This window comes from Dreissena polymorpha, chromosome 2 (genome assembly GCF_020536995.1).
Source record: "Dreissena polymorpha isolate Duluth1 chromosome 2, UMN_Dpol_1.0, whole genome shotgun sequence".
Classification (NCBI taxonomy): Eukaryota; Metazoa; Mollusca; class Bivalvia; order Myida; family Dreissenidae; genus Dreissena; species Dreissena polymorpha.
In genome coordinates this window covers 85674242-85691675 of record NC_068356.1, presented here as the reverse complement: position 1 = coordinate 85691675, position 17434 = coordinate 85674242, and the positions used below count along the sequence as shown (strand labels likewise).

The following is a 17434-nucleotide window of genomic DNA, read 5'->3' as shown; positions in this document are numbered from 1 at the left end:
CATGTGACTAAAGAGACTAATCACGTTACTCAATTGTCACATATTTTTTATATAATTTTCACGAGATGCGGAACAACCGCAAAAGTTTATTTAAAATAAATCAGCGTAAAGTATTGTGTACTTACTTTGATTTAAGCGCTTAATATACGGAAATAAGATCGTTCCCGTAGACCAGAACATAAAACAGTTTTATTTTAATGGCATCACGTTTTCATAAGGATTCATTTGTTAAGTCCACAACAAATTACATTTGCAAGCTGTCTATCGAGATTTTATATAGTAGTAAAACGGCTATAAATAACCAAGAAGTATACACCAATCAGTTTGTTTTACTTTAATATTTGTTAAAATATGTTCTTGTATTATCCGGACATCAACGATCGAAAGAGAGATTGGCTTCCGGCAGATCATGATAAAAACGTCTTGCTACCGACGCTGCCCGAAGCCAATATTCGGATATCGTCGCGAAAAATTTACATGGAATAAATTTTCAAACAAGGAAAAAAACGAGTATTTTGTAACTCGTTAAATGTATGTTAATATACCACATCTAGCGTTGAAATCTTGGATATTGCTTTATGGAACATGTTTGTTATCGGTTACTTTATTTTACGAAATATGATACGAAATATTCGTTGATTTTGAGTATTTGTGTGGCTTTACTTGGCTTTAAGATGTGTTCTCCTCTCGCGTTTTCATTAATTTTAAGTTTGAAACTTATCGTAAATACTAGCGTCAGTTATCATGAAGCTTTGTATTATCTACAATGGCATATATGTTTTAATCTATGTGCACTAACACTTACACAGTATAATAGGTTTGAAATTTGGAGTTGGCATTATAACAGGGAAATATGTATTCAATAATAATACACTCGTTTTCGCAAGCTCGAAAGTATATGCCGCCAAGACACATACGCGAATTTGAAGTGAGGTGCCTATTTGACAGATATATTCCGACGTTATGATTAAGTGCTTATTTTACAAGTTAGCGTATTAAATGTCTGCATAGCTCGATCAATTCTGGTATGATATGTAAGCTATTTATACACAATATAAGTGAAAAGAACAGACAAAAAATCTGGTTCTGTGCAACTCGGTCGCACTTGTATACCAATTATTGTTCAACTATGACGTGTACTTGTATAGGTGTTTTTTTAAACACTTCCGCACGCGATAGGAATAACTTAATGTAATGGGGAGATAGATGTTATGTAATTTTAACAAGAGCGCAAAAAACACTTTCGCTCTCGGACCCGAAAAACATTATATTTCTTGTAGAGTCTGTACAATAGGCCATTAGATAAGATTTATATTGTCTGAAACACAAATATTCACATTATTGCATCATCAACATCATTATTGTAGTAGTACAACATGATCGCAATAAACGGTGTTTAAGTTTCGATAAAAAGTATATCCACATTATTATCAATGAACACAGTGATATTAACAACAGCAACTTACTCCTATGCATAATATACTATCTTATAAGAAACATGGATTCTTTCTCGCAAAAGTAACGTTGAAGCACTTATTTAGAAAATTTTTAAACGTGAATGTGGTAACTGTATTCTCTGAAATGATGAATATTGAATATAGGTTAAGTACAAAGGATAGGACTCGGCGTAGTTGACCAAAATATAAGATCATACAATCGTTGTTCTGTTGCGTACCTCGTCAGTCAGTCCGTTTGTCCGAAAAAAGAATTTACCGGCGATTTCTTACAAAAAACTGCTGAAGATATCTAGATGAACGTGTGTATACTTATAAAGTGATTTATCAGGATTATGAAATACTCCATATTTGTTCTAAACATATAACCACGCTTACTATTTAAATAACGCAGACAGTACTACAAGTTATCATGAAACTTTACATTATCATTCAACCATAATTTCCCCATATCTCTGAAAGTCATTTTTTTACTTTTCATCCGTTCGTCTGAATTCTGTCCACACAAATTAAATAGACGCATATATCATATCACTTCAGCATGCGATTAATCAGAAAGTTCCTAAAAATTTTGAACGAATTTGTATATATGTTTAACGGATTCTGTGGATAATTTGCAAAATCTTTATGTTTAAATGTCAGGGGTGTCTTACTAAAGCTGAAACTAAATTTACTTTTTTTCAGGTTAAGCCAAGCGGGTAATCTAAGTGAAAAATCCTTGCTGTAAGATTTTAATATAGCTGCCCCTAACATGTTCAAACAATTTGTTTTCAGTCAATGCTGACATCAAATGAAGGTAGCTGGTAGGTTTTACCTTATTAGCAATTGCGACATTGTTCAAATAAAACAAATAGCTTAAGCGTTGAAAGCCTGGTCTCTACGCGGTGCCATGTTTCTTGTCATTTATTTATTGTACTTAAGCATAACATACAAAATGTAGAAAGCAAAATGTGTATTGTCGATAATGTATTTCTCTTGCTCAATAACTATACCGAACACAACACAACTATGTCTTTGTAACATACATGCTGCATGTTTAATTGTAATATGAATAGAGTAAACTTATGCCAAGTGCCTCATACGTTTTCCCCATTTATGCCTAAAATTCACTTTAACCATACAGAGGAAACACTATATTATTTTTAGTTTAACATTTTTTTTTTCATGTTTGATTTGATGTTATTTTGTACTGTTCAACAATCTACATAGAGAATACTAGGTCGGTGCCGAATAAAGCGAAGTTTATTTTGCGAGGCTTAGAAAGTCTCAAAGTTATTTTAAGCAAACATTGTTGAATTGTTTTATTCGTGCCGAGCCTAATATATTACAAAAAGATCAGGCACTAACCTGTTTTTCTGTTTATCATATCTCTAAGTCCCCGATTTTAAAGAAATAATGAACAAAATACTACACAACTGCATCTTAAGCGGGAAAGAATATGACTTTTTTCGTTTGACGTGATAATAATGACGTCATGAGCACGCGAACTTACTTTTTGGAACAAAAGTTGTTGTTTTTTGTGTTGCATTTTGTGTTTAAAAACTTGTACATCTTGGTATAAAATTGTTTGTTTTGTTGAATCTTATTCGATTTTGCTAAAAAGGATTACTTTATAGTTGATTCCGAGTAATATGACCATCCCTATCACATGACTGATATAAGAGTCCGCCGCGCGTGACAGCTTTATTTCAGCATTGCCGAAATAAAGGAAATTACATTCCACAGGGTTTAATTTCGACAATGCACGTCTGATGATGGGATAAATAAAAATGTTCCACTGTGTTGGTATTAATATTAGTCAATATTTTTTAAGAATATACACTTACTATTCATATTCGATACTAGATTGTTCAAGATACTTTTCCGACGTGGACATTTGTGATGCAGAAAGAGATGTTGATACTCACACTGACGCATTGTTTTCTATGACAAATCGTTAAATTAATATCGCTCATGCACAAATCCTAACAAAAAGCTGCAATATGGTATGGTTCATGTTCGAAATATAATTACCTTTCCATCGGTTTTAGCGTTGACTTAGCTGTAATGGCAGTTCAGAAAACAAAAACAGCCGAAATAACTTAGTATTGACAAAGAGTCATTCATTCTTTTGTATTGATATTAAATCCAAAGACAGAAATGTAAAGGTCTCCCTCAATGTTCATTCATATGTTTAAGACAGTAAAACAAGTAATGGCTAAACAAAGTGTATTTTGTTAGCGCCATTTGTTAATTATATTATATTGCATTGTATATGGATAGCAATATTCAAAGATACAACTGAAACCAATGTATCCACTTCATAGCAATGCCTTATGTAGTGTAAAGAGTTAGGCTAAACGAGTTTAATAATAGTGAAACTGATATTAATAATAATCAGGGAACATTGGTCAATAAGATAGGTGTTGGTTATAATTACTATGTGAAAAAAAAGAAAAAATATAAACATTTAAAAAATTGAAGTGTTGATTTTACATAAAGTTAAATGTATATGTAAGCCTTAAAAGGTACATCATTATTTTGTATGATGCACTGTCGCCAAGATTGGCGATTGACTTCAAACATTGATCAGGTCAAACGACATTCTATTCAAATAACATAAAAGTTATAACACAATGTATGTTTTGAGAACATTTGCACAAATGACTGATTTAGTTTACTTGTTATTTCCCTTTAATTGTTGCGCATTTTCGCACAACTGAAAATAACAAAACAGTTCATCAAACATATGTATACAAAACGTAAGCACCATAGGTGCCAATAATAACAAAGAATACAATTGTCATTGCATTTATATTTGCATCAAATGGGCATATTTAGTTTCTTCAAATTACAATAGATAATATGCATATTAAATGTTTTCAGCTATTTTAACGTCACCAAACAATGTATTCACACGAAAAATTGTTTTAATTCTTTATCATGTAAAACCATGCACAAATAGAAGAGCATAAATCAGAACTAAACATGTATAATTTGTTTTAACCAAATGAAAACGAAATAAAACAGAAATTGCATATTTGTAATGTACAATATATTTTTATTCCCATGGCGTACTAGCAAAACATAAGTACCCTGGGATTCTGACCTTAACATAAAACCAATTTTCCTTTGATTGGTAATAACATGTGATAAGAACATGAGCAATTAACAATTCAAATTGTAAACAACACATTGTAATAGTCCGAATGTTTCGAATTGACGTATATTTGATGGGACATAATACAATACGAATAAAACGTAATTTCAAAAATAAATGGTTAAGACAAAATACATGATAATACAATTGAACACAATGCGTTGAACACAACGTGGTAAAATGTAAAAGTCATATATATATTTAATCCCAAAGTATAACAACTATTAATATTAAAATATTGTGAATGTTTCTAAATTGTTTTCATTTAACAACGCACAAATGTGCATTTTATTGAACAAAAACAAACATTGTAAGCACTCATGACAATGTTAAAGGCACTGTGTTAAATTCACATGAATCTCTGCAAAAAGGAACGGTACATCCGCGAATAAAATAATCTATCAGCACATCTGATGTTTAGTTTTTGGTGTGTGGTTTCCCAATTTACACGCGATACAACGTGTCTATGTTCAGACGATTGGAGGAATAAAACTACCTGATAATCATTTTTATAAAATAATATCATATGTCTGTGAAAAGTTAAACTTTGAATAATTTCCTACCTTTGAAATGCATTTAAAAACATAATATGAGAAACAGAAACATTCTTACATAAAATGTTCTATGGTTAAACATTCGACAATTGAATATCAACTTTAAGTTATACAAATCTTGCTTTCTGATATAAATAAGATGACGATACATGTCAAAGCTTATCGGCGTCTTTTATTGGTCCAGTGAGCATTTTTCTGAAAAGAAAACAGTATTATTAATTTAAAAAAATGGAAATATCGATTTAAAGTTGACATGACATGATCCATAAATTGAATCTTAAACAAGTAAACAAGTATGAAACCATGCACAGGCAAAACAGAAGTCATTGCTCGTTCTCATGATATTTCGCTGAACAGAATTGTTTTGAGCAGCAGCCGAGTTAATATTAGAACGAATAGTCTGAACATAATTCATGAATCTTGCTTAGAACACTTGACTTAAAGGCTGTTCTCAAGGTTTCTATATTGCAATACACAAAAACTTAGAGAATACCCGCACACACCCACACACACATACTCAAGTGAACCTTTTTCAACGGCCCAAATCGATTTAAACAAAATGCACCAGGGTGGTCCAGCATATGATGTAACAATTCAAATACATTTTGCGTTCATAGATTGCATTTAGTTGTCAATTTATTTAGATAAGGAAAAAAGGAAATTAATTAAGAACACTATGGCACATTTTTTCTGTTGAGGACAAAATATTATATGCCATACCAATCCACAAGGCTTTCCGGTTTCAGATTATAGGATTTGTTTGCGTTTCCACTAGAAACAAGGAAACTAGTACCCCACAATACGGGGTCAAGTTTGATTGCAGGAAGGTAATTTCTAACAACTGAGAAAAGCACCACTATACCATATAACAAGCGACAAACCAAATATCTTTTGTATGCTGTTATATATATATATATACAAGTAAGTTTCTACAAAGGTGGAACAACTTTGAAACGACAGGCACGATTCACTTGGTACAAAGCCGCCTAAAAAGTAACATTCCAACACAGAACCCCTGTGCTTTTAGATGTTCGCTATGTAATCATTTAAGAAAAAAAAACACCCTAGTTTTGACTGGTCCAATAAAACCTGATTTGAAGCAAAACCTGCAAAAAACAATAGATAGGATGGAATCAAGTTACCAACAAGAGGTGGAACATTCTAACCACATTTGCATAATTTAAATAAACCCCATAGATGACCACCGTAAAATGCAAAATACCAAAGTTATGTTTATTGCGATAAAAAAGATAATTGTTCAATATAAATATAAAATAATAGAGCAAGTAAAGATCTGGATCAAGTTTAACCGAATTTTCAAAGCAGAAGAAGTTACATACCAAAAACGAAAAAAATCTGGGTCTCTAGTGTTCATGTGAAAGTTTTGATGTTTATGCATTATTCATATATGGGCAACATGATAACACCAGGGCACCGCCAAGTTTAAAAATGTAAAGGATGTTAATTAAACGATGTTGGTAAAGGAAGAACATACGATGTTCCATGTAAAAGAGTGTCGCTCTTGGGCATTAGAGAAAAGCATGTTTAAGTCATTTTGATAATAGGTCGATGTGTATCATATCACCCATGGGTCAAGACCTAAAACTACACAAAGAGGACTACCAGACGATCTTACACTTGTGGTTTAAAGCTAAAAGGTTGTTTAAGTATTGTTGATCGTAAAATGCAATTCATCGAAACAATTTGAACAGCTTTGAAAGATGGCTCCCAAAGGATCATTCATAAATTCATCATTTAGGAGGAAAGGTCGTTTGATGAAAAAGTTAACGCTCGAACGGACTACATACATCCGAAAATCTAAGTTATTTCATATTCAATACCTGTTTGATTTGCAAGAATGCAAATAATGCCTTATCATTTGTTTGTGTATATATTATTAATAAAATAACAGATATAGAATTGGATAGTCCTTTCTAGGGAAACGGGTAATACATGTACTTATGGATATTTAATAAATCAAACTTTACCCTAATGATCTGAACATAAATGTACAACATACAAACAAAATAATTTAAGATTGTATCTGTCCATATTTACAAGTATTTAAACAATTAGCAAACTATCAGTCGAAATAACAATGCATTTATAAATGTTAAAGTTAAAATAAAATAGTATTGCGACAAGAAAAGCGTTCGATGTTTAAATAAATACTTAGTCTGATATTTATGACTAAATGTTTGTGAATATATGATAAAATATACCTACAAATCCGCACCTGTGTCTCTATGTGTGTCTACGATTCATATCCTGAATCATATTCCATCCCGTCTAACCTGAAGGAAATGAACACAGTGAAAACTAGTGACAATAATTATAACAAAAATACTATGTTTAATGATACATACACATTCAACGTTTTGTAGGTTTAACAATGAAAACAAACACAATTAACCGTGTTAAGTAAACATTATTTTGTATAATTGCGTTGATCATTTGAAAGCAAATTTTTGAAAATGACTTTGAACCGTTGAGCAGTATGACGTGTTTACAACATTGACATTGTTATGTTGCTCCATACAAGAGTGTTCTTATTTTTTATGTAATAAATAAGTATGCAGTCTTCAAAAATGTAAAGCAATTTATCATCCATGCTTGAGTAATAATTTAAGCAAACATATAGACATCGACAACATATCTCATATCATATGTTATTAAATATTACTGTGAAAAGGTAAACAAACTTACAAAGGCGCAACCAAATTTGGCTCTGGCAACTCTGAAATTTAATGTACAGTATTCACACATATGCTTGTCTTTTTTAAACGTGATATTTACATAAGATATGACGGAATCCTAAATCAGATAGGATTTTTAAACATAAACAACAGTAGAAATTCATATGTTCAATATGGTAAAATAAATTAAATGTGCGTGTTTGTGTGCGTGTTTGTGTGCGTGCGTACGTGTGTGTGTGGGGGGGGTGGGTATGGGTGTGTGTGTGTGTGTGTGTGTGTGTGTGTGTTTACAAGCATAAAAAGTAAAAGTAAACATTTAACAATGAAATCATCTAGACTAATATTTGCGAAAACGGATATTAAGCATAAAGATCATTTATTAAAAGGATGGATCAATAATTTTATAAAGATTGACGGGTTGTTTAAATAAGTATGTTTGCAGCCTTATATAAGTTACATTTAAACAAAGTTTTGTTAAACTCCTTTTACATTCCGATTCTTTTTTAAATAAGCATACACACAATCAATAATTGTTTAAAATATATTGTGAAGTCATCAGGTTTTTAACATATGACAGTGAAGTGCGTATTAATGCATGCAAATTTTATCCCGTCAAACTAAGAGTCCAGACTAAACTCAAATTATATAAACAATCAACACACCTTCTCTTATAGAAACCACTAGATGGGACAAAATTCCATTGTTTTCTTGAACGACACTCCTTGAACGGTCATCAGAATTTGGATTTCCAGAGGAAGCAGCAACTGAATTTGGAAGAAAATGTGCCTATTGTGTTGTGCTAGAAAAATAATTGTCAATTCCTGTGTGATTATTGGATTTCATAAAAAAGGTTTTCAATCATTTGTACATCAAGTTTAATGTTAACAGTTAAATTAGGTGATTGTATTGTGTTATCCATCAAATGACCATGGTAGACCATGGTCAAATATGCAGCTTACATGCAGGATTTTCAGAGGACTGTTTGTTTTTTTATATTTATTTGCTCAATCCTTTCCCCAAGGTCCACTCTTATCAGGCTATTACCTAGTCTTATAATACAACGTATAGTTTCGTCGAAAATTAGGACTGTTCATAAAACTTATTTATCTTGCATCTCAAAAATGGTATTCTTTTAATTGAATTTCAGCTTTAAAGAAAGGTAAATACCAATATAATACTGTTCAATAGTATGTATGTCCATTGACATAATGGTTTTAAAGATGTGATCTATTGCTGTTTAGTCCCAAGTGTACGAGTATATATAACTAGTTAGATCTTTTGCCTAAAACATGTTTATGGATTAAGTATAAACATTGTTTAAAAAGTCAAATGTAGGTGATTCATCCCGAAATTCGACGTTTAATGTGATAATATATGCGAGAACAAGCATTATAAGAAAAGAACTAATACGAATGTGTTTAATTTGTTGTTGTTATTCCTCTTTATGCTCTATCAAAGTCGTATAAGGAAAGTCTTCAAGTACACTTAAAAGTCATACGAACACACAAGTGACATGCCATGCCACTTTCTGGTTACTGACACGTCTTTATTCAGCAGCAACATACATATCAGAGTTTCACGCAGTGCGTCTTAAAGTGTTTAGGTGCAGTAGAAGTAAACAAAATTCACACCATGTTGAACAGTTTTTATTGATTCTAAAAGTATATATATATATATATATATATATATATATATATATATATATATATATATATATATATATATATATATATATATATATATTAATATTTTTAAATGTGTACATGTACGTAGAACATGTTTACCTTAACCAAATAAAACATCATTTAAAAGGATTTGATAGTTAATGCATTAACAATTAAAGGGGCCTTTTCACAGATTTTGGCATTTTTTTTAACTTATTCATTAAATGCTTTATATTGATAAATGTAAACATTGGATCGTAAAAGCTCCAGTAAAAAATCAAGAAAAAAATTAAAAAAAGGAAAAGAACATTGCCCGGAGCAGGTTTCGAACCAGTGACCCCTGGAGTCCTGCCAGAGTCCTGAAGTAAAAATGCTTTAGCCTACTGAGCTATTCCGCCGAGTACACATAGTTGACGTATTTTATACCTTATATAAGCAATCTTCGTAGTTTCACAAAATTTAACGACAAAAACAGAACTCTCCAAATTATTCAATCGTTTCGCGTTGCAACGCTTTATAATTTTTAGGTTTTAAAATCGTCTAAAGATGCATATATTGGCTATATTTGAGCATGGTTAATGTTCAGTATTACTGTTTCCTCACAAATATCATAACTAAAACGAAAACTTACGAATCTGAAACAACTTTTTTCAATTTTGTCAATTTACCAAAGCGTGAAAAGATCCCTTTAAGGCTGTCAATTGTCATATCTTTAAAAAGTAGGAAAAAATAGGAATACTTTCGTAAAAAAGTAGGAAAAAGAAAGGAAAAAATAGCAATATTCCATTAATAGTAGGCATGTTTAAAACACTTACCATTGCATTACAATTCAATTTTACCAATAATTTCTGGTCACAGGCAACTGTATGGGGACTTGTGAACTGGATGTGTGGCATCAACCTAAAAAACAATGTATTAATCAATCAAACCAGAAACGGCATAACCTAAATGTGTTTAGTATTAAGATGATAGGTTACATACATAGTATTAGAAAAGTAACATATTAGGTTACATACATAGTATATGAAACAGACAAAGCAGATTCACCAAGCTGGTTATTATTCAAGTGTTCATCACATACATGGCTGTTTATTTGTAATCATGTATTGGCGTATCAAAAAGCAAAGCAATAGGCATTACACAATGATGAAATGCACTGAAGAATAAAGACATACAAAATAACATGACAGATGTTCAGAGACTTAATAAACACAGCAATATAATTATCAAATCATAAAATTAATATTCTATTTGTTTCTGTGTAAAATTAAACAAAATTAAGTCATCAACTCAATTTTTTAAGTAACAACAAAGTTAACTCATCACCTTACATGGATGCTTAAGAATGTAAATATGTGACAAGTCATGCAATTTTTCATCCAAATGGCCATGTTGGTCAAATTTAGTATTTTGATATGTTCATGAGTGTAGATAAATATGACATTTTTTATTCATTGAAATGTTCTAAAGTATGACTAAAGATAATTTACTTAAATTCAACACGTGACTAAAGCATTTTCTAATCAGTGAACACTGATCAGAACATCATTTGGACGAAAAGGCGTATGGCCTGTCACAAACATGTATATGTTTGGCACTATAACCTATATCAACATATAATACAAATAATTTAAACCAAAATTATAAATAAATTGCAATTATCATCGAATGCATTAGTTCATAAAACTGGTCCAGAGATGTTAATATACACAGGAAAAACATATATTTTGTACATAGTGCTGTAGTAGTACATAATGTCAACTATTAAAGAAAAAATGTCACTGCAGTGCTTATGACCACCAGAGTCAAAATTTTCTTTATTTCTTGATAAGAAAAAGATGAAAGACTTTCCAGTTTTAAGTTAGTGACTTGTTGTGGTTGTCGAAGAATAAATGTAATTTGAAAAATAAAACAGTTTAAAGCAAATTAAAATGAATATTTATTTCATATAGAAATATTGGAACTAATTAATAATTGTACACCAAACAAAGTCATGTACAAATAAAATACTAGTTCAGTGTTTTTGGAAAAGACCAAAACATTTTTGTTTTGCATATTTTCAAATTAATTCCCTGGACAATCACACATGCTCCCTAGGTAAAAACATCATAAGGAAAAAAACTATTAACTACTAAGAACTAACATGATGTATGTTTAGATTATGCAGTTCTTTATCTTAAAAACTTAACATTGTTTTTCTGTGACATTCTTTACAACTTTACAAGATAAAAATTAACATACCCAGAGACTTACCTTACAAAAGAATAATGTGGAGAGGACTGATGGCACACATTCTCAGCTACAGGTCCCATCATGCTCAGTAGTATACATGTATAGTGTAGAAATTGCACCAATCAAGCTTCAAATACATACTAAAATACTTAAAAATAATTATTAGGGATATCATTTACATAAACATTACATCTACCAAAATGAAAAAGTAGGAATAGTAGGAGGTTTTTAAGAAAAATAGGATAAAATATAGAAAATTAAAAAAGTAGGAAAAGTAGCAAAAAGTAGCAAAAAGTAGGACCAGTTGACAGCCTGAACATGTAATGCAATGTTCAGGTTCACATATTGACCCAATTTAGAGGATTACTATTACCACATTTTATGCAAAGGTCCAAAAAGGTAAGCTGAAAAACATAGTTCGGCTACATGTCTTCTTTGTATTTTTTTTGGGGGGGGGGGGGGGTAGGTGCGGACGGAGAAAACCAGCTAATACTAGTTTACTTTAAAGCACAACAACATAACGATTTGATTATATTCTTTGAACTATTTACAGCTTGATGATCCAACTGGATCAGTATGTAAACAATGTATATGTATATCATTTGATTTTCAAATAATAGATGGATGAGCAAAATTATGTTTCAAAATGTCTCGCAAAATTTAAAACACGCATGGCTTTTTGTATGTTTGTGGCATTACATTAAAACAAATAACATACTTATATTGTATTTGGAACATATCTCAAGAAATGGGAGATAAGTAATATGGGATTCCAACAGGTATCCCGCGTGGCATTCTTTTAAAAAGAGGCATAATTTAGGCTTCATTCTTTTTTTTATTTTAAACATACGTTTACTCTTGTTGAAAGTGTTTTTATTAAAAATCGTTTCCTTTTGCCTCAGAATACTATAAAATCAAGAATACCGCTTTGGCGCCCTTTACCGTCGTCCATTTTGAACCGGAAATTGCGTGTAACTATTTAAAATTCATTGTTTGCCGTAAAGTAGTATTAACGATTTAATATTTATAATTACAACTTCCGTCATTTTTGGTTTTAATCTATTTAATATAGCAAACCAAAAAATATATTTACATTTTTATTTCGATTTTAAGTTCCTCCTCATAACTTTTCGCTGATATCCGCATGTTTTTATTATCCGTTACGGCGTTTTCATTTCTGGTAATAACTGGTAATTTATATAGGTTGAACACGTAAATGAAATGTACACACTTGTACTTTCAAAGACCATTTAATATTCAAATGCGCCATAAATTTGAATGTCAACTTCATTTTGAGCTTACTTCGGTCACACACTCTTTAAGTCTCCACACAAGATTTATATAATATATCAAGGCACGTATTCATCAACCAATTCTTAGACTTAAGAATTTAAATAAACAATATTGTTGAAACTGGTATGTTCTTATAGTACAATACACCTCAATATGACAAGATAAGTAAGTACACAATTCTTTATTTTAAACAATTTATTAATGCCAAAAGCAAAATTTGAATATAATCAATGCTGAACGTATTTTTGGGGATCTAAGTAAGATCTTTTCTCTTAAGTCCAAGAACTGGTTTTAGTATGTTCCGACTTTGACCGCACCAATTTACAATATGGCATCAATACACATTTAAACTTCACAAAAGCAAACGAATCGATATCGGTAAAAATCAATGCGTACTAAATATGTAATCTTCTCGATACGGAAAATCATATTCCACACTGCAGCATTACAAACAACAAATTGTTTAATCGTGCATTCGCATTATCTTTCAATATTGATATATTGATATCCTTTCAAGAAAATGGAATTCCTCCTGAATATAATATCAGTGTGCTGTCGATTACTAATTTTATTTTTTTAAGTATTTTAAACTACTCACAGTCGTTCTACATAAAAAGTAATTATCAACAAATTGTTTTCACTGATAAAATAATATTATCACGTATAAATTAAATCTAAGATCACGTCAGTAACAAAAGTTATAACACGAATTAACAAAACAATGATTTTCAAGCGAATGTATAAATTGCGTATGTTTTACGTTTTCTGTATATTTGAACATTTTCTTTGTAAGTCAAAAAAATATGTTTAACCACGCTGCACACGAAACGAACTGAATATATATAAACCCTATCACAACCTATATAGATATAGAGTTTCAAATTTAGTTCAGTTATATTTAAAGCTTATCTACACGTGACTGTGTGGTAGATAAAACGTTCAATACAGGACTTAAAACAACTAGCCAATGATTTAAGCAAATATAGAATATTTCAACGTAGACGGGTTAACTCAAAACCATCGTATACATATATTGATTGCAACTTTATCCACAATCAATAAGTAAAGTCCAAAGTTTAAACAGCAATCCTAGTTTGCAAGGTTTTGTACCGTTTATCTATATCAAGTGTGTATGCCTGCATAACCTTTAAAGCTGTTTATGTACATAGGTACCATTTCGATAAGCAAGTCAACAATTATCGACATATACCATCAGCTTCATAGACGAACACGACTTCGGTTCGTTTGCAATTTGTTGTTTACCATTGATGGTGTCTTTGATAAAATCGTTGTTGAAAAAAAGCATTCACAGTTACCGTTCAATTTCTGTGTCACTTCTTTATATTAATTAAAATGCAATTATTCAGCATGTTTTTTTTCATCGACGTTTAACCTGAAGCTTTACATTACATTATATGTTATGATGACATATTTGTCAATTATATTATTTTCAGCATTATTGCGTTTTAAAAGCTGTTGTGTTTACAGTGATATACTATTTTACAAACATACGTATATGTTTACTGTTTATTATCTTTTTGGAGAGCAAATGTATAACATTTAAAAACCAAGAACATACAATGTTATCATAGATCTCTCAACTGCATTTCAGAGTAAGTGATATTATCTTCATTACCCCTTACATATGAAAGTCCGTCGGAAGTCGCAAATGAATTCAGGCTTCTCATCCTGATTGGCATGCTAAAATTTTAGTAAGATGGCAAACAAAACAATTGTCAATTTGGGGAAGTCATATGTTTGCATTATGTTTATATTGCTATAACGTTGTTTTCAAATAAGAAATAGCACTTATAAACTTTATGAAATGCAGGAAACATACATGTACATTTTCCGGATGTTGCCGGCGACACGGACTTTTAGTCAATATTATCTTGGCACCATTATTCACAACCAAATAAGTAATGTTTTTTTAAATGAATTATTGTCTCTTAATATTAATGCAAAAAATATTTTAATTGCATATCAGTCTGCAAAATGTTTAACACCAGTGGCCCAGATAATAATTTAGGAAATAGGGTTTTCACCCTTTGATGTTGAAAAATAGGGTGATTTCATTCTTGAAATAGGGTGAACTGAGTTATTAAACGACGGATTGAAAACGCATGTATGTCGTCGTTAATTATTTGGTCAGGCACTTTATTTAACTATGAAATCTAGTCCGCAAAGCTTTTTAATAACTTTGACTGTTATTCATCATCCAGGGGCTTGCTGAATGAAAGCATCGCCGCGTTACGATAATACTTCAAACGAGAAAATACCGAAAATGAGCAAAGCATTTCCGATCGAAGCCATTGTATTGTACGCATCCCATTTGACGAATTTGCGTAAAAGTCAAATTGGTTGCGTTTTCAATACGCATTATATTGTTTTTCTTTGCGTTTTTAAACATTTTAATAGGGTAAAAAACGCAGATACGCAGCTTATCTGGGGCATTGGTTTAACACTGTATTACTTTTCAGGTTTTGTGTTACATTATCACAAAATGTGTATATTTGTTTCTTTTTCTCAAAGTTAATCTAATCTTGATTTTAAATGACAATTGCTAAATAATCGAACTCGTAATAAGTTTTAGGAGGCAATAGTTCGATATAAAAATTTGGTTAAGGTTGGGATGATTGAAGTATGCAAACGTTGCTTTAAGAAAGCGTTTTAACATTATCTATATTGCAAATCGGGAAAAACGAGAGGACGTTTTTATTCTATATCGTTGTGAGTTTACAAATAAACTTTAACGAATTGCTTAAATCGATTTTTATTTCAGTTAATTTACTTTCTATTCCTTATTTGCTATTTAAAAACTGCTTCGGCCAATATTGCTAGTTAAACTCGTATATCCATGGTAAATAGCTTTATTGTTTGCTCTTACAATATTTTACGACGCCATTCATTATACTTTATCTGAAGTACATCGATTAACATTATTTAATAAATTAAACAAATTTCAAAAGATCAGCTTTATCGAGCATATAATTTATCGCCTGTGGCTCTCCTTGTAAAAAATGACACCAACGTTAAAAGTTGTATCAACCATATACTAAACATGGGCCTAAAACTCATCTGGTGCAATGAATGCTATAACAATAAGAACATAACGACACAGTTTTTAAATTTAACTAATGCATTGAACACTAAATTTGCATTTTACATATTTGTAAGGCAGACAGTTTAGCACACAGGTCAGGCAGACATATATGGTTTGATCATAAGACATCCAAACATACTGTCCAAAAGGGACGTCAGAACAAAAAAAGGAAGACACAGAATAAATCCAACTCAGAGAGCCAGACAAACCGACATAGAGATTGACCGACATGCAGTCAGAAAGAACAGTCACAAAGATTTGATGACAGAACAAGAACGTAAAAATTTGGAACTTTTAGTAATTTTATGTCAATTCCGTCCTCGAACATTGAACACTATGGAAAAAAACAAATGCAACTGACAAATAAACCACTAAACTAAGTATCATTACACATGTAAAACCCTTGGTTCTTCAAAATCGAAGAAGATAATTGATTAGACATTATTGGAAGAACAAACTTAAATATAATCTGGTAGTAGACGGATATATATATATATGCTACAGATTCGGAAAACCAGTTCGAGGGGACAGATTTAGAAATAATGTACATAATCATGTACTCAGAGGTGCAGAATCGGTACAAATCCCAGTCGACTGCAATGTTAATTAACTATTTGATTGTCTTGCACTGCATTAGATATATTAAGGATTTCCGTACTTTCCGCTGTACGGTACATTTTTAACTTTGTCGTTAAAGCTTAAGCAAACTAGATATATTGTACACTGTTCAAGTTATACAGATTTTTTCACATGCTGATTGTTGATAGAATCATAAACTTGCTTAATATTGTGATTAAAATACACGATTTAAATGGTTCGTTTATAGCATGTTACCTAAATTTTATATATAATGTTGCAGTATGTGTATTTTCATTAATATTTGTTATAAATATGATGCTTGGATTTTGTGTATTTCGTACAATTAAGCGCTTTGATAAAATCGTTGTTAAAACAAACGTTTACAGTTATCGTTCAATTTCTGTGTCTGTTCTTATGTTGGTATACTTGGCTTTTCTGTATTAAAATTTAAATAACTTTTGTTTATTGTACTAAGCAAAAACTTAAAATGTACTTCGTGTTAGAAAATTGAACACGACAGCCAATAGCGTTATAACACGAAATATCCATTCCGCGTCTCCATTGTAATGTTCATATGTTTAATATAATATAATAAAATGTATCCGGGATTATTAAGCTTAACATTAATTGTGTCGGTACCTACCTACACAAATTTTTAACCAAAGACGTCTGAAAATGCAGGATAAGTTGGTAAGAAATTTCAACAATTTTTAATATGAA

The 17434-nt window shown here is 31.0% G+C and overlaps 1 long non-coding RNA gene across 4 annotated transcripts; it reads right to left on the bottom strand.

Annotated features, from left to right (window-relative positions):
• Window positions 1-4233: 4233 nt before the first annotated feature.
• Window positions 4234-13849, bottom strand: LOC127867926 (uncharacterized). 4 transcript variants are annotated; one of them, XR_008043808.1, is made up of 6 exons: window positions 13793-13849; window positions 12833-13063; window positions 8506-8607; window positions 7854-7884; window positions 7374-7441; window positions 4234-5342 (listed from the first exon to the last, which is right to left on the bottom strand). It is a non-coding gene; the product is annotated as an uncharacterized LOC127867926 (long non-coding RNA). The 4 variants fall into 4 exon arrangements; XR_008043807.1 differs by lacking the exon at window positions 13793-13849 and adding an exon at window positions 13429-13786; XR_008043806.1 differs by lacking the exon at window positions 13793-13849 and having other exon boundaries at window positions 7370-7441; window positions 12833-13422.
• Window positions 13850-17434: the final 3585 nt, after the last annotated feature.